The 19,583-nt window shown below is 37.3% G+C and overlaps 1 protein-coding gene across 12 annotated transcripts in view; it reads right to left on the reverse strand.

Moving 5' to 3' along the window:
• The window catches only part of PLAGL1 (PLAG1 like zinc finger 1), a 58,693-nt gene that overhangs the window by 26,867 nt on the left and 12,243 nt on the right, over positions 1-19,583 (reverse strand). For 11 of the 12 annotated variants that reach the window (XR_006786167.1, XR_006786168.1, XR_006786169.1 and 8 more), the window contains exons 3-4: positions 14,202-14,243; positions 1,192-1,265 (exon numbers count right to left, since the gene is read on the reverse strand). The gene's annotated coding sequence lies outside the window, so the exon portion shown is untranslated. The remainder of the gene's footprint in view (positions 1-1,191; positions 1,266-14,201; positions 14,244-19,583) is intronic. The other variant, XM_045843655.1, reaches the window with a different exon arrangement.

Below are 19,583 nucleotides of genomic sequence, written 5' to 3' on the forward strand. Positions count from 1 at the left end.
ATTATTAGCTGTGCTTTCAATGGTAACACCATACTTAACTAAAGAAAACAATTAAAAATGGGCCTGGTATGAATGGGTATTATTGTTATTATAAAGTTACCTGAATGACTGATACACAGAAGTGACTCTGGCATTTTTGGATAGTGCTAGAATCCTCCTTTCGAATGTGTTGGTGGGAAAGTGGCCTAGCTTCAATTAGAATTATTTGGAGAACAGGAATTTAAACACACACACATACATCTAATATCCTCTTCACTTTGGCCTTCCAACTAGACTAACTGTGGATAGCTTTTGTAGAAGTGAGCCCCAAGAGAAAAATAAGTTTGGAAGCAGTTTATCTAGTGAGAGGCTTAGGGGGTAAAAAAAATCAAGTGTAAGATGAAATATAAGAAATCTTACAAAGAACACTGAAACTAAAAAAAATTATGGCATATTACAGTCAAGGACATTTTGTAAAAAAAAAAATGTTTGGAGAGAAGCCAAGAGTTATGGTTAAGCAACACTGTTAGCACTAAAGCTGCAAAACAGGGGGAGGGTTGCTTTAGGGTAAAGAAGGCAATGGGTTTAAACAGAGAACAAACTGCTCGTTGCGGGGGGAGAGCAACCAAAATGCTGAATGTGAAATTTAAGGCAGTAATTACTGTTTTGAAATAGGTGTTTCATACAAATCATAATCTCCAGATGTATGGAGAATGATAAGAGATAAAAACTGAGACTCCTGCCAACCACGAGTTCCCTCAAATAAACACTGGATTTAGGGGCACTTATTTCCTAACACACATTTCACAACGTTAGGGAATTTGGACAGAACATATGCAAATTGAGAATCACCTCATATTACGATTTTAGGGACATGATTTAGAGACTTTGAATTGCAATACATGCAACATACTAAATGTAGCTCTAGTAACACCCCTAATTTTTTTCCCCTGGTATGTATTTGTTTGTTTTTGTAAGATAAAACACTATTAAAATGTCTTTTTAAAATGTAAGGGAGGGAACATCGCCAAGTTTCTAGTAGAGCAGGTCATGATAAATAAAAACCAACTGTATAAAAACCACTTCTAGTGGGAAAGAGGCAGGAGGCTTTGGAGTGTGCTCTAACTCAGAGCGAATGAGAACACAGACTCACCACTGACCACGGTGAGCTGGCCGGGCAGAAGTCGGATGGTCTCGCAGAGACACACTTACCTTTCTAAGTCTGAGGAACAGAGAAGTTTTAGATGTGACGTGAAACAGGGGCCACATCAGACGTGAGAGCAATCCTACGGGGGAAAACATTCGAAGGTTAAAAATAAAGGCATTGAGAAAACCCACACTGGTACTGTGTAAGCAGACATTCATATACAGAGTATGAGTTCAGGAATGCCAGGATCAAAAATTTCTCTCCGTCAACATGCCATAGTGGCATTTTCCAGCATTCCAGGGCACACCTTTAAGTTCTTAAAGGATTTTTAGTTTCAGAGAGGGAATACAGTGATATGGTCAAGGGCAGGGGCCGTGGTGCCAGAATGCCTAGACGTCTGTGGGGCGGGGGCGAGGGCCACTCAGCAACCTCACCCAATCTCTTTAGTCCCTCCCTGCCTCAGCTTCCTCACCTGTACAATGGAAACCAGAATCGTACCTACAGCACAAGAGCCTTTGGAGGATTAAATGAGTTCATCTGGGTAAAGAGCTTAAGACCGAGTGGTAAGCAAGGAGCACTCACATATTTACAATCATTTTCCAGAGACCTCAATTCAAGTGAAAATACCTCATAGCCTTGGGCAGAAAAAATCAGACAATAGTCAAGCCTTTAAAAATAAGTGTCGAATAAGAACAGGATTCTTTGGGAAGAGGAAATAAGTACCTGAGCAGGGCTGAGGGTGAAGTGATAAGGAGGGGAGGATTCTAAGGAGCAAGGAAGGACCACCAAGAGACAAAAACAAAAAACAAAAAACAAAAACAAAAACCAAACAAGCAAAACCAAGCAGACAACCAAAAACTCCAAAGGAGAAAACCTCTGCTTAATTCCATTTTTTTTTTTTTTTTCAAAAACAAGGAGAAGCCTAGAGCACAGAACATGTTGACAGTGAGCATACCCAATAAAGTTAGTTTTTAATAATTCTGTTATTTCAGAATAGTCTTTTGTGAAATGCAATCTAATCAGTAAGGAGATGTGTCCCTTGCAATGACTAGATAAGACTTTATTGGGGCTGCTTTACTGGGTCGGTCTGGAAGGATGGAAAGCCATCTAAGAGGGAAGTTGATGGTGGTGTCTTTCTACTAGGAAGTTTGTTTATGGAAATAAATGCACACACAAATACAAAGGCCTAATACACACTGATCCCCAAACCTATTCTGAGGACTTGACTCTTAAATTACTTGACTCTTAACTTATTACTTCTTGGATATTACAGCAGTCTTCAGTCCTAAGAAAAAAGTCTCTTTGATGGAGGACCATGTAGTTGAAGTTATCTGACTCTATAAACACAGCAAGAACAGTTTTTGCTGCAGCCACTTCCTTGGCCTGTGTGTAGTCCTTTGTAGTCCTTTCTGTCAATGCAGACAAGGATATGCCTCACCTCTAAAAACTGCAACATCAAATGGGAAAGTGTGGCTGGGTTTCCTACTTTTCCTTCCACCCTCTCCTCCTCCCGACTTTGGTATGATGTCACATAAAATTACTTCCAGAGACCAGGAGGCCCAAACAGCCAAGTTATAAACCCTAAGTGCTATGCTTCCTGCTTCCTCGTCTACAAGTTAATACTTATGGGGGTGAGAGCCTATCAATGACCAAGGCCATGGTAATTTTCCCATTTTGTGAGGAATCTAACATCTCCACAGATTCGCAGCCTGCTCAATCTTCCACCAGTGCAGGAGCCATGCGATCGATCGCCCGTGCCGCTCCCAGGTGGCTACCATAACTCGCAGATTTGTAAACCTATGTTTTAAATTTCATCCCTACCTTTAATCAAAACAGAAAATCAAGTAGATTTCTTTAAAAATAATCATGGTGGTAAAATAAAACAAAAATAACATGGAGAGTAAAATATTAGCTAGTTCCTATACTTGTGTGCTTATTTACCTACATCCCACCGTTTTCTAAAATTTTCCATGATAATTTTATGATGTTATTTTTCCCAAAGAATGGGAAAAATAACATCATAAAGACTATTCTGAAATACTAGTTGACAACTAGTTCTCACTTAAAGCTCTGGTTTAAAAAGAACCAGGTTTTGATTCCCAAGTTAAAACCTGTTTCTTTGAGCTTGTCCTGGGGTCCTGTGAAATCACTTCCCATAATCCTTTAGAACCCAAATTCCCCTCACACTTGTCACTGAGAGGTGAAGTGCTTGTTTCCTTTGACAGGGGGACCATCACATACGGTGGTGGTAAATCTGGCTAAAGATATTGTCAAAGGATGTTTTATTTTGAATTATTTAATGTTACATCACAGAATTAAATCAGGTAAAATGGAAGTTTTATCCATCTCAATCACTAAATCTGGTAAAGTGAAAGTCTGTAAAACTCTAAAAAGCTTCTTCATCTTCTACTGAAAACTAAACACTGTGTTGAGGTTTGTTTTTAGGAAAGAATGTTAGAGAAGAGACCTTGGCTTTGAAAAGGACAATTCCATGCACTTTTTATGCCTCTTGCTCAGAAGCTGATGGACTGCCCAGCAAACTTGCCAAATTCGAAAAAAAAAACCAAAAACCTGTTTAATAATCCTCCACAGAGGAAAGATTTTAAAAGGCTATAGCGCCAATCAGGTAACAATAGATCAATCAGGTTTTCTTAAAACGTAGTATTTGCAGTGGAAGCCTGGATAAGTAATTACATTCAAAGTAACGTACAGGGAGCTATCAATCCCCATTCATTCAGCAGGCATTCACTGAGCCAAGAGCTTTGCGAGGCTTGGAGATATAAAAATGAATACGACACAGCTGCTTTACTTCCAACTAAAAGAATACACCTAAACAAAGATCTACAGGGCAATGTGTTAAGTGCTATAATAGAGGTGTGCACAAAGGGCTGGAGGCCAAAGGAAGAAACCATAAATTCTTCCTTGGGAAACTGAGCAAGTGAGGGGAGATGTAAAAGAAGGTATGTTGATGTTTCCTTGTGAGAAATTCAAGACTTTTTCCTCGCTCTGTTCTCAAAAGTAAGGCACTAATGTGCCTAAGGATTTATGGACTATTCTAACTGCAAGTGCTACATTGGTCCGTTAGCCAGTTTCATTTATGTTTGATACAGACTCTCAGTTAAAATATCCCAAGAATATAAGTTTTTTAAAAATAAATGTATTATTGTAATATTCCCACGCAATACACGTAATCCAGAGTGGAATGAAGAGCTAGCATTCGTGAAAGTTAGATACAAAGTTCAGAGATGTTTTCAAACATACACAAATGGAAGACACAGCCTAGAGACTTAGTATTATTATATTAATAATGCTTATTTTAAATATCACTTTCTTTCTTCAGGCAAAAATAAAAGAATCTCCTGATTATATCATGGTTAATATCTGTCTCTCTCTACTTCGGTGTTTAAAAAAAGAAGGAGGGTGTTGGATCAACTTCTACTTAACATCATTTATTATGCATACCATATTCCTACTTATAACATAGTTGTGACAGACCCTCCATTGTTCAGTACACACTAGCCCCAAACTTGAGTAATTCTAATGTAAGCATGAGAAACCACCGTCTCCTTTGGGGTGAATTTCCAAATTCTTCTGTGTTAAATTGAGGTCTAATTTTCCTTGTGCCTGGTTTTCACAAGAAGGTCCATTCCACCCCATGTGCTCCTTTTCAGCTGTCAATAAACAGAGGCAGTGAATTCCCCCACGGCTTCACAAAGCTAGTTAGGCAAAGCCATTCATTCCTTCAGGAAAACAGGGCATTGATTTCAGCGAGTTCCCAGGGAGCAGCTGCAACAAAGAGATCAAAGGCCCACCTCTCTTTCCCTCCATTGCTTTCATTAGGCCAGGCCCAGACAAACAGCGACAGGTTTCCTTGAGACAAGGAGAAGGCCCAGAGACCACCTCATGGTTCAATTCAAATTCATCCGTTTCCTACATTCCAGTGACAGTCCAGAATGCTAACCATGACAAACCAGCACAATCGCCCGGCATAATATACTGCGCGCTAGTTCATCCAAGGTCAGAGGGAGAAAACAGGCACCCAGGGAAGTCCTCCGCTTCTAGGGCCTGCTGAGCCTCAATGGCCCCCTGACATTCCATAAATAAACTTCGCCTGCTCACTCTCCCTTTCTTCCTCCATCCTGCAATCCCACAAGCGATGGTCTCACTTAATCTGCAATTTCTTTCGTGTCAACGTTCCCAAACTACTGGGACAATTTATTCTCAATCTAATAGTTCCGCTGATGGTCGGAGTGTGCTATAGGTGCATCCCTTACTATTGGCTGGTATCCAGTTAGCTATGGCAGATGATGAATTTAGACCTATAATTCCTAGGGCTTCCCGCATGGCTGCTAGGCCTAAAGAAAGAGTCGGTTTGCGTAAATTCTGTTTGCAAAACATAACCGCGAACAGCGACAGAACAGTTAGCTTTTTTATTTGAGCTTGGTGATCACCCAGACTGGTAATCCAAGCTCCTGAATGGCAGTCTGTGTGTGAATGAGCTGTGTGTGTGTTTGTGGGAGTGAGGAGGGACTAGGAAGGAACATGAATTATCCTGATTGGCTCCCTACACTGAACAGATATAATTAAAAGGTCTCTAAGATCTCCACTGAATTCTGAACTGCCCTTCTCTGACACAACCTTCTTGAAAACCTGTAACAAAATGTGTTCATTTTATTGTGTTCCATTCCGTTTCTGTCATGAATCCTGAGTGAGCATGGGAATAGATGAGTTGCATTTCAAAACTACTAACCTGAAAAGAAAACGCACAATAAACTGGAACAGCAGGGATGGGGAACTCATTCCTTGACACAACATAATCTGTCCACGTGCCCACAGTTTGAGCTTCAGTACTGATCTAGGGGATCCAGTCACCGATTACTCATTTGACTGCCAACAACACCACTGTACAGGGTGCTGAACAGCCCTCCGGGAGGAGACTTGCACGGACTCAAGTCAGGACAGAAGTGAACTTGGAAAACACAGGGCTCCAAACTGCACAGAAAACGTATCTTCTCAGGAAGCGCAGTGGGACAATCGTGTTAGGAACCTTAAAGATGATTCTGGCACTGGGTCACTTTGGGCCTCTCTGCCTTCCTACTCTTCCAAAATGAGGCAGAGATATCAAGAATTCCTTTACAAGGTGCTGTGAAATAACCATTCCCCCAAAACCCTGTATCTCATTGAAGAAAGCTCGTCTTATGAGTAGAAACTCCTTATATATTGCATCATTCTGTAATCCAAGACAGCCATTTTAGAAACTCTCTAGGTTTCTGTAAATCAAATCAATTTTTAAAAGCGCTCAAAAATGTACTACTTAAAGAAGGGCTTTGGCAAATGATGAAATACACACATCAATTCATTTATATACCTTTCAAAAGCATGGACAGAGCACTTAGAAACACCCATGTGATCTTCACCTCAACCAGCTGAGAGAGGTGGTTTTATTCACTTCTAATTTTGAATGAGAAAAACAGACTGGAGAGGTAATACATTGATTTACACACTCACAGAACTAATAAGTAGCAGAGTTAGAACTTGAAGTACTCTAAGTCTCATGCTATTTCTACTGTACCTTGCTACCACGCATATAATTATTCACTGGAGTTCTTTAACCACAGCTACATTAAATAAGTCGTCCCTCTATTTCTAGATCCAATGCCTTGTACCACTCATTCAAGGAGGTAGTGTATGTACTCTGGTGTCAGAGAGATCCATTTTTAAATTTTAGTGTTGCCTTTTTGTAGTTTTATAAATTAAGCAATTAACAGTATTTTCAGAACCTTAGTTTCCTCACTTGTAAAACAGGAATAATAATACCTTTTCTCATAGGGCTTGGGAAAGATCAAATTAAATAACCCATATAAAGCACCTAGAACAGTGTTATCATGCAAGTGCTCCACAAGGGTAGTTACTGTCATTGATGTTGAAAATCAAACCAATGTAAAACTTGTTAAAATGAGAAAAGTGCTTCCTTTTCAATAAAAAGACATAACATTTAATTTTCAGCTGTGGATCACATGATTCCCTCTAACACTAAATATTCAGCACTCAAGTCCAGGATTTTATGGGGTCAACTAGTGAACATGCAAGACCAAAATGTCATAAAAGATGCTACTACACAAAACAGAAGCACTAATTGAACTGTCTTTTAAAAAGCTAACTGAGGTAAATCTCTGGTTGCTATAAAGCAACAAGGTGGTTTTTTGGTACCATCAGCTTTTACTTCTTGCCATTTAACCATTTTAAGTAGAAATGTATTGGCGCTAGGCAGAAATTCACAGACTGCTGCCCCGTGAAGAGAAAAATACATATTTGGAATATTTGTTGCACATAGTTAGTTCTTTAAAATTTTCATATCTTAACGGCCCTCACCCTACTGACTAGAAGAAAATAGGTTCACTTCCCGGTACAAGAAACTGCCAGTGGTAAACATAAAACCTTTTTCACACCTTGTCTCATTCATAATTCCTCATCAATAGATGGTGATATGTAGGTGCTACTGTACAATGCACAGGAGACTGTAGAAAGACAGAGACAGAGGCCAGCATGTCTAGATCATTCTTGATTGTCTGAACTTGGTGACATTTTCTATCTGAATTCTGAATGTCATTCAGTGATTTAGCTCTTCAATGCTTTTGTTGATTGTCAAACTTCGGAAATAAATCCCTCTTTAAAAAATTTTTTATCCAAGGCTTTAATATTAAAAAGGCAAGGAGTTCATCCCACTTGTGTTGGACCAAACACCACTTAAGGCTACAAAGAATTTTACAGGTCTGTGATTCCAAAAATACTGCTCATTCTTGTATTATATTATCTACTATTAATACATCATTTTAAATGTGTGTCTAAATCTATAGCCTCTTAACATTGCAAAATATTTTTCCTTCACTACCATTTATCTCAGAAATTAATAGCTGGAAAGAAATTATAAGGATATCTAGGGGAACATGTCTTGCTCAAGAAACTCAGCCTGTAGCTGGGGAAATCTGATGGTTCTTTCCTGCTAAGAGCTAAAAGTTGCCCTCTGCTAACCAACCCTAACTGTCTTCTCCAATAACATGAAACAAGCATATTTTTTAAATAAAAGACATTCTGATATTTGAGACAATTGTAACAATCTCTTATATTGCATCATTATTTTGAGACTGTTTCTTTTTCATAATATAGACCATATGGCTATGAATTTTCCTCTAAGAACTGCAATACTTGCATCCTAGTAATCTGGAAATATGTTTTCATTTCATTCAGTTCAAAATACTTTCTAATTTCCCTTTTTATTTCTTGCTGGTCACATGGGTTATTTGGTAAAATTCACTAGTGCAACTATTTGGGCCTGGTGTTTTGTCTTCTAGAAGTCTTTGTTGCTGTTTCATTGTTTTACTATATTAATTTGATTTCTTTACTAGATATAGGAATGTTCAGGTAATCTATTTTTCAAGTGGATTTCGGTATTTTAGATATATCTTCCCAGGAATTGGTCCATCTCATCTAAGTTATCAAAATCTGTGGGCACATGTTGTTGGTAGTAGTCCCTTATTATCCACTGTAATATCCATGAGTTCAGTGTCATGGCCCCTCTCTTATTCCTGACATGGCAATCTGTCTTCTCTTTTTCTTGGTTAACCTGGCTAGAGGTTTACTATTTTACTAATCTTTTCAAAGAACAACCTTTTCATTTTGTTGGTTTTTCTCTATTGTTTTCCTATTTTCAATTCTGCTGACTTCTTAAGTTTTCTTGACTCTCTTTTGTTTGCTTTAGGTTTACTTTACTCCTTTTTTCTCCAGTATCATAAGCTGAAAACTTAAGCTATTGATTTTAGATTTTCTTTTCTAATGTATTCATTTAATGCTATACATTTCCCTCTAAGCACTGTTTTCATTATATACCACATATTTTCATAAATTTTATTTTCATTTCACTTAAAATGTTTTAAGTTTTTTAATAAAACAACTTCTTTGACCGATGGGTTGTTTAATTTCCAAACATTTGAGTTGTTCAGCTATCTTTGTTACTGATTTCCAATTTAATTCTGCTGTAGTCTGAAAATGTATTTTGTATCATTTTTACTTTTTTAAACTTAAGGTGTTTTTATGGCCTACAATATAAACCTGGGTTAATTGGAACTGTGATATTCAGTTACAAGATATTTTTCCAGGCACATTTCTGTTCTAATTTAATTACATTATGGTCACAGAACATTCTTTGTATGATTTAAATCCTTTTAAATTAACTTGTTTTCTTACTCAGAACATTGTCTATCTTGATTAATGTTCTGGGCATACTTGAAAAGAATATATATTCTGTTGTTGAATAGAGTGTACTATAAACATCAATTGGTCCAGTTGGTTGATACAGTTATTCGATCTTCTATATCCTTACTGATTTTCTATCTACTTGATCTATCATATACTGAGAGAAGGGTGTTGAAATCTGACTGTAATTGTGGACTTGTCTACTTCTCCTTGTATATACTGAAACTCTATCATTAGATGTATAAACATTTATGTCCTACTGGTGGTTTTATCATTATAAAAAAACCCTTGTTTATTCCTGGCAATATTCTTTCTTTAATTTCTACTTTCTATCTTCTGATATTAGTACAGTTACTTTTTAAAAATTAGTGCAAAAATGTATGTTATTTTCCATCCTTTAAACTATAACCTATTTGTGTCCTTATATATGTGAAGTACATTTTTTTTGCAGGCAGTATAATTAGTTCTTGTTTTGTTTTTTTTTGTTTTTTTTAAACCTACTATGACATTCTTTGTCTTTTAACTGGAGTATTTAGACCATTTATACTTAATGTGATTATTGATATTGTTAGGCTGAAATGTAGCATCTTGCTATTTGTTTTGTATTTGTCCCATCTGTTTTCCATCCCCTTTTTCTTTTTTCCCCTGCCTTCTTTTGGACTGATTTTTTTTTTAATTTTATCTCGGCTTAAAACTCTGTTTTGATATTTTAGTAGCCAAGTTAGTATTTATAACCATATCTTTAATATATTATAATGTATCTTCAAGAAATATTACTCCTCTTCACCTATAGTATAAAAACTTTGCATATTTAAATTTTTCACCTCCCAACCCTTGTGCAACTTTAATACATTTCATGTTATTAACACAACTCTATGGTTACTACTTTTATTTCATCAATTATCTTTTTAAAAAGATTGAAATTTTAAAAATCTTAACTATTTACTCAGGAGGATACCATTTTTGATGCTCTTTATTTCCATCTGATCTTATTTTCCATTTTCCTAGGGGCTTCCTTTAACACTTCCTATACTGTAAGTCTAATAGTAATGTATTCTTTCAGAGTCTGTATGTTTGAAAAAGTCTCTATTACATTATCTTTTTAAAAATATATTTTTAAATAACTATAGATGTCTAGTTTGATAATATTTTCTTTCATTGCTTTAAAGATGTTGCTCCAGTGTCTTTTGGCTAGCATTGTTTTTGATGCAAAGTCTGGTGTCATTCTTTGTTCTTCTAAATTTATAGTATCTGTTCTCTGCTGTGGAATCTTTTCTTTATTACTGGTTTTAAACTACTCAACTATGGTATCCTTGGTCTAATTTTCTTTATATTTTTTCTTCTTGCTAGGTATTCACTGAGCTTCTGAAATATGTGAGGTTATTGTTTTCATCAAATTTAGCAAACATTCAGCCATTATTTTTTTGTTTTTTTCCTTTCTTCTTTTGAAGAGTCCAATTATACATATATTTGGCTGACTGGAATTGTCCCACAGCTCACTGATGAGCTGTTTTTTAATCCAGTTCCTTGTGTGTTTTATTTTGTATAATTTCTGTTGCTGTGTCTTCAGGTTCACAAAACCTTTCTTCGTGCAATATCTAGTCTACTGTTAATCCTACCCAGTGTATTTTTCATCAAATTTATGTTGTCTCTGGAAGATCAGTATGGGTCTTATGATAGCTTTCATGTCTGTCCTTCACAAACTCTATGCTGTTCTCTACTATCTTGAACATATGGCACATAGTTATAGTAACTCCTTTAGTATCTTTGATTAGTAAATATGTTTTCTTATTAATATTAAGTAAAATCTGTTTATTAAATGTTTATTAAATCTATGGCATTTCTGAGTCTATTCCTATTGATTGATTTTTCTCTTTACTATTGACTTTTTCAGTTTCCCTGTATATTTAGTAAATTTTGACTGAACACTAGGCATTGCTTACTTTACCTAGTTAGGTGCTGGACATTTGATATTTCTTTAAATAGTCTTGAGCTTTGTTCGGGGATGAAGTTAAGCTTCTAGAAACCATTTGATTCTTTAAATCGGGAGTCTGCAAACTATGGCCCACAGGTCAATTTGGCCCACACCCTATTTCTATAAATACAGTTTTATATGAACACAGACATCCCTGCTCATTTACATACTGTTTATGGCTGCTTTAACATTAAAGTGGCAGAGCTTAGTAGTTGCAGCAGAGATCATACAGCCTGCAAAGCCTAAAACATTTTCCTTTTGGCCCTTTACAAAAAAGTTTTATCATCCTCCTTTAATAGCTTACTCGTGAGATGTTTTAGGAAGGATCAGAACCACCTCTACTCTGGGGCTACTTCTGCCTCACTACTGAGGTAAAACCCTTCTGAGTACTCCATCTAATACCACTTGTATTACAAAGTTTTTTTATTCTTAATGGTGGGGACACACACTTCTCAGCCCTATGTGAGCTACCTCTTCCCTTCCAGTGGCCCTTTTTCAGCCTTGGGTACTTCTCCTACACACATGCACCAATCAGCACTCAGCCGAAGATCTCCAGTGTTCTCCGCATGCAACCCTCTCTTCTCTGGTTCTCAGTCCTACAAATTCTAGCTGCCTCAGCCTCCCTGAGTCCCAGCTCTAGCACTGCAATTCAGGGTGACCCCTGGGATCTGTTTGGTTCCTCCTCTTAGGCTGTGGCCTTGTGCTCATCATTTGTTTCCCTTCTCTCAGGATTTACTTCTTACGTTGTTTGTTGTCCAATGTCCGAAAACTTTTGTGTCATATTTTATGGGGTTCTTTTTTCTTGTCTGCTCACCAGAAGAATAAATACAGTTCCTGTTACTACATCATGGATGGAAGTCATGGTGGAAGTCCCCTCATTATAAAGTTCCACTTTCCTACATTTGCATTGGTGCTTTATATTTACAAAAGTACTGACAGATCTATATCATTTCATTTCATTATGTCTACTTTGCTACGATATAGAGGTTACCTAAAAGCTCAAAAAATGCAAAAAGTTACTTGTTGGGTCCATTACAGATCAGCCCATGTCTCCTAGTCATTTTGTCTTTTATAAGAATATATAATTCTTCAAAATTTACTATCTATAATGTATAAATAATAAAAGATTATCTCCTCTATAAAGCATATTATAAAATTGTTACTAGTATCTCAAGCTTACAGTACTAAGAAATATAGAATTAGTTAAAATACTAATAGTTACTGAATATTGTTAACAGCCAGGTCTATCGCCTTAATTAATTCTCATAAACCTCATGCTGTTATTATTTTAATTTTATAAATGACAAACTTTGGCTAAGAAAGGTTCGTTAACTTCTTCACAGTCATGTACTTCCTGGCATCACAGCTGGAATTCAAGCCAGACTGTGCTTGGTCTAAAACTTGTGCTCTTCACAAGGTTGTCTGCTTCCTAATTTATAGCTCTTAAAAAGACAGCTTCTAGAACTAAATTTTGATAGAACATTCCAAGTTCTCCATAAAAAAAAAACAGTATTAGGAATCATTTACTAAGAGTATCAAGATGTATTTTTTTTTAACAAAGAACTTCTAATCAACCAACCAATGAAACAGAAAATGAAGTATATAGAAATATGTAGGTGGCTGAGACTTCAATTGCTTTTTAATCATATGGAATCTAATTAAAGTTCTCAAACCAGGTATTTTAGCTTCCATATTGAGTTATCTGGGGCAGCATACAATTGCTAAAATTTGGCTGAACTTGACCTCCAACAGAGTTTCCTTAAATTTAAGAATTGAAAACATATTTGCTTCCTTCAGGTCTTATTGTTTATTTTCTGGTAACAATGCTATATAACAATGCTGTATATACTTACTGCCAAAAAATTTGAAGTATACATTACTTCTTTGTACTATTCTTAGTACATTAGTTTCTTTCTCGCCATAAGACATGAACCTATTATCTTAAGTTTCCAATAATTGGTAACATGATGAAAAACAAAGACATCTTCAGACAATATTTTAAGAGGTTTTTAAAATTAGGTTAACATATTTAAATTCTTCTCTATCAAAATTATGACATGTAAATCAAAACTATTGGCTGCATATTATGATTCATACCCTTATTTTTCCATACTGGCAATGCAGTCTCCATTCTAAGAGACAGACTAATAAAACCCACTTAATACCATAAATGTTTTCAGTGATATATGGAATAATCCATTTTCTTAGGTTAAAAATATTCAATCCTCTCTATTTCAAAAATTTGGGCTTTACTAAATTAAAAAAAAAAAACAATTACTAAAACAGGAGTTCTCCTCTCCCCCCCCAATATAATACAAAGAAAAAGTTATAGAACAGAAATATAGCTACTTCAAATGACAAAATAGGGATAACACTAAATTTTCCCAATCTGGAATCCTCCCTTAACTTCATCTAATTGCCAGATTTTCACAGGTAAATAAAACAATTCATTTTACCTTCCCAGTCAAAGTGTTCATACCTAAGACTAGGCTTTCTCCCAGGGTGCTGTGTACCTACCATCTTTCACACAGATGTTTGAGTGAAGACTCTGACATCCAATAGGATGGACAGATACCATACACACAGTTTCAACTCCATAGACAACACCTGGCTTCTGCTAGTCATAACCCCGAGAGGAAGTCACTCCTAAGAAACAACTGGCCCTAGCTTAAGAAGTGTAATTCAGACTTCCTCAAAATAACTATTTTTCACCTAATGGCATCATAAAAAGTAAAACAGACCTTAAACTATTGTAAGAACTAAATGATAAAAAAGTTTTGCTCCAATTTTTGTTCCAGGCACTGCAAATGTCAGGGCAAAGGATAAAAAATTAAAATACAAACTTACAAAAGCCAACGATGACTATGCTATCAATCCGGCAGGAACAATCTAAAAATAAAATACATTTAAAAATAAAAATTATTTATTGGTTTTATATAATAGTTTCACACCCATTTTTAAATTGACTTTCATTAATATAATTGCTGATTCACATGGTGTTTGGAGACACAGAGTGCCCATTACTCATTTCCCCCACTGGTAACAGTTCACAAAACTGAAGTACAGTATCACAATCAGTACCTTTATATTAATACAAACTGCTGGTCTTTTGACATTACATCAATCTCATTATAGCGGTGCGTGTGTGTATATTCTATAGCATTTTATCACCTTTAGGCTCACATATCTACCACCACAGTCAACAGAAAGTCAGCTCAGTGTGACCCGAGTGTCACAGGGGATATTAAAAATGCACAGAAACAATAGAATGGAAAGACTCCTTCGGTAGAAATGGGGGAGAGGGTTCAGCAGTGGGGTTTCCCAGCCAAGGAGTGACTTCACTCTGTCAACGAGGCTTGATCGGGTTCTAGAACCTGCCTCACAACTCCAGAACATTTCCCCATTCTTACCATTTCCCGATTTCTCTATCTGCCAACTGACCTCCTCACTCCCAACACTTATACATGTATTTCTCTGATAATATTCATATATTTCTATTCCCATTTCACGCTTCTTTGGGGGAAAAAGAAGCTATTGGATATATTGGACAGAGCATCTCTCATTTTTCCAATGCTAAACCTACTTCCCTTCCTAGAGGTCAACCCTACCTCTCCATTCAAAGTTTCCTCTACATTATCCTCCTCTCCCTTTCTACTAGAGATACTTTTCCCCAGCACACAACCGTGCTCCTGGTACTTCCCAACCTTTAATTAACAAAGCCTTCATTGATGTCCCATGACCCTCAGCTTCTCCCACTCTATTCCCAGAGTTTCCCAGACTACTGAAAAGAATTGAAAACTGAGATAATCCCCATTTCCTCACCTATCACTTTCTGACCCCTTCCCCTGGTTCTTAACTCTACCACTCAATCAAAGGATCCTTATCAAGGTCCTCAAAGCAATCCTTATTATCATCACTTAAAAAAAAGAGATTACTAGATTGAGATAGTAAAGACACACTTTCTCTTGGGGATAAGCAAGACTCCAAGGGCTGCCCCAAAGTATTCATTTCAGGATATTATACTTCAGAGACTTCACCTCCTTCTCCCTGAGATTTGACCCTCCCAGCATCAAATCTAAGATTTCCTGCAATATCTCATATTTTTCCATCATTTCTAACTGAGGAAAAGGATTTGCTTCACTTATGAATATATTATCTGTACACAATGTCATTTAATTGTCACAACAACCTGAGAATACAAGGTTTTATCCCCTTTGTACAAATACAAAACTTTTGGCTGAGAAAGAAGAAAAGCTTTTCCTACAGCAGACAGTTAAGGAGTAGGAGAGCCAGCATCTGACCTGATCACCTGGATTCTGAACCCCGGGCTGCTGACCCGTCATCATGGTTAGATCTCACAGGTTCTTAGTTGTTGCTATGATGTGGTAACACAGTAAGGGTTAGGGTCAGAAAGATTTGGCACAGTCCCAATACCTCCATAAGGTCAGAAAACCTAGCATTGATACAAATTTGCTATAAGCAAACACGTAAGAAACTAATTTACATATCATAATGGGACTTTATAATGAGAATTATAATCATCAAGACATGACACTCAACTTTGCTGATCAGGACATTTTCCTTCCCTGGCTCTATCTTGGAAGCTAGATTAGTAAGCATGAGGTATGGTACAGATTTGTACACTCACTCACATCCTATTCTCACTTCGTAGGCACAAAGATATTACACTTGCTCAGTACTGCCATTAAACCTGGGGTTAAGGGGTGTCAAGCATTTAAGGGGACATAGCCAAGTGGGCCCAGACTCCCCTCCTAGACTATGCTCCAGACTTCAGAAACCATGGAATTCCTTGTTCAAATAGCTTCGAACCTACTAATGGGATTGCACAGCCCTCTTTCCTAGTCCTGTGTTTTTGAGGACAGATCATGGCACTGTGTACGCAACCCTAGGTCCAAGAGGTGGCCAGAGGGTGGCTGTTTGCAGAGCTATGAGTAGAGCCCAAATAGGTGCCCTTCATGGTGCAGAACTGGGCCCAGGACATAAAGAGAAGGGAGGCCAGCTCTCCCCCTGCCATGTTTTACATGTACAGAAATCTCAACACTCCAAGAATTCCACATTCAAACTGACTTTCTTGATCATATGAGATAAACTTGTCAAGGAATGACAGAGTATATTATACTTTTAGTTTATTAGCTTAACTTATAACTTTTAACTATTTGGATGTATGGTAGAAGTTCCTCTGTTTATATTCCTGCTTGAGTTTCTCTACCTCACTGTAAAGAAGTTAGGCAGGGCGATGTAACTAGTTTTAGGGTGCTGATAAACAGTTAACTACTGATACAAGACCATTTAATACTCTTTCCTCACCAGGGCATTGAGAAGGCCAAGTGTCTCAGAGAGCATACAAGATGGTGGTGCATTCGACGGCTCGAGTCTGGCTATGGAGCGGAGTCTCCCAAAAATCCACGATAGATGTTGAGTGTGAGCAAAAAAATAAACTGTTCTTCAGTGAAGCCACTGAGGTTTGGGAATGGCTTGTTAGCACAGCATAACTTTAGCCCATAATGACTACGTAGAATTGGTACCAGAAGTAAGATACTTCTCTAGAAAAAAACCTAAAATACATGACCTTGGTTTAGTGGTCAGGAAGCAGTGAGGAAGCTGATCTTAAGCCCAGAAAGAACTTTTTTTTTTTTTCAAAAAATTAAATTTCCTCAAGGGCAAGGATATATAATATATCCATTATACTATTTTGTTTGGATAAAATGACTGGGAAAAAAAAGATAAAATTAAGATAAGTTTTCAACAGAGGGCAGAGAGTCCCAAAATAACTTTCTTTAGGTTCAGAGAGAGACTTATAGGGGTGAGAAAGCAAATCATTGTAGCAGATCTGAGAACCAGGTTTCAAAACAAAAGAAAAACTAGGGGTGTGTTTACTAGTGCACAGAATTGAATGGAAACAAATAGATAAGAAACCTAGATTTTGAACAGAATTGTGCTGCCAAAGAGAACCAGCTTATCAGCTGGAGTCTGAAAATGACCCTTTGGCTCCTAACCTTGTATGTGGAGGAAGTGGGCAGAAAGACTTGCCTTGTTCCCAAGTACAGCAAATATTCTACTCTCCACTCCTATGTGGCTAAGGAAGGTAAAACGCCCCTTACGAATGGGGACCAGTAAGGGACAGTTCGGGAGGAACTGTTTGTTACACATCAGTCTGTGCTCTACACAGGGAGGTCAGATGCTGTCATCTTTGCTGCAATTAGCTCTACGCTAGCTGTTCCTAAGACCCCTTCAAGGATTTTTTGTAGTCTTGGATCCTACTTGGCCAGTGAAGTTTGACATTTCCCATTTTTAAAACAACATGTATAGGTAATTCTGGACCAAACAGCCAGGCAAGAGATGGAGAAGACTACACCACTACCTCCACCTATTAAAACAGTTACCGAAATAGAGATGCTAGCTTCTAAATACCTGAGAGCCTCTGAGAAGACTGACGAAATAAACATGGCTCTGATCAGTCCTCTTCAAAATATCCCAGCCTCATGGACCAACCAAGTCTCTTCCTGCTCTTTCTTCCTATTTTAACTTAAGCCAGCATAAGAGCGAACAGGGAAATTCAGTGACTTTAGGTAATTACAAAATATTTTGAGTTGTCAGAGTAATAGAAAAAAAATTAAGTGTTTTTTCTTGTTTTAGACACACATACAGATACTGGCTATTCTAATTTTTATTAATCTGAGTAATATGTTTATGCTTTAAAATTAGGATATTTTCAAGCCCTGGCTGGCATAGCTCAGTGGATTGAGTGCATGCTGTGAACCAAAGTGTCGCAGGTTCGATTCCCAGCCAGGGTACATGCCTGGGTTGCAGGCCATAACCCCCAGCAACCGCACATTGATGTTTCTCTCTCTCTCTCTATTCCCTCCCTTCCCTCTCTAAAAATAAATAAATAAAATAGTTTTTAAAAAATTAGGATATTTTCCATCATCTATTCCTCCAATATTGTGAGGAGAAACTAGAATTAATACAAACAGGTAAATCATACACACGCATACATACAAAAAAACAAAAACTAAAACTCAAAACCCTAAAGTGTACTGGAAAATTTATAATTTACAATTTCCAAAGACTGCCTGGATCTGTATTATATTAATATTCCCAGAAAGGTGTGAGAGAAATCAACAATTTTCCTATAATGTAGATTCTAAAGCCTCCCAGTGCATAATTTTCTAAATCACATCCTCTGAGAATATGAACATCTCTCCCCAACTGTTTAAAAGCAATTTTCTAGATTGCAGTTTTAAGCATCTCTTTGAATGCGACAAGGTTTTACCCTTAAAACATATGACACTGACTTCATGCTTCACAGAAATGCAGACAGAATTAACATAATAGCTCTACTTCACACGAGCTCTCAAAATCTCCAGCGGGAGCTAAACTAAATGAGTTGCATTATAGATGCTAATATTATTCTTAGAAAAATATGGCCGAGAATGAGAGTAGCATGAACGCTAAAGTAGCTTATATTCAGTCCCAATATTTTACGGCTCCCTGCATTTCTACAAGACCCATGGTTATGGACTGAACTGGGCCTTTCCAAATTCATTCACTGAGACCCTTACCTTCAGTGTGACTACTTGAAGATAGGTCCTTTAAGGAAGTAATTAAGGCTAAATGAGGTTAAGGGTGGAGCCCCCTACTCCAATAGGACTGGTATCTTTAGAAGAAGATAAAGAGACACCAGAGGGCCAGTCTCTCTGGGCATGCGCACAGGAGAAGGCCAGGTGAAAGAAAACAGACCTCTGCAAGCCAGGAAGAGAGGTCTCATCAGAAACTGAATTTGCTGGCACCCTGATCTTGGATGTCTAACCTCCAGAATTGTGAGAAAATAAATGTCTGTTGTTTAAGCCACCTAATCTGTGGTATTCGGTTAAGGACAGCTTAAGCATACTAATTCAGATTTGGTACCTCGAAGTGGGGTGGTTCTCTTACTGTGCCTGCAAATGTGGAAGCGGCTTTGGAACTGGGTAATTGATGGGTAGATGCTGAAAGAGTTCTGAGGTGCTTGCTAGAAAAAGTCTACCTTGCCTTGAAGAGACTATTGATTGGTAGAAATAAGAGTGTTAAAGGTGATTCTGATGAGAACTCAGGTGGAAACGAAGAACATGCTATTACTGGAAACTGGAGGAAAGGTTATCCTTGTTATAAACTGGCAAAGAATTTGGCTGAATTGTGTTCTAGTGTTTAGTGGAAAGAAGAACTTACAAG

Source organism: Phyllostomus hastatus, unplaced genomic scaffold, assembly GCF_019186645.2.
Source record: "Phyllostomus hastatus isolate PE091 unplaced genomic scaffold, TTU_PhHast_1.1 phas_contig_40, whole genome shotgun sequence".
NCBI lineage: Eukaryota > Metazoa > Chordata > Mammalia > Chiroptera > Phyllostomidae > Phyllostomus > Phyllostomus hastatus.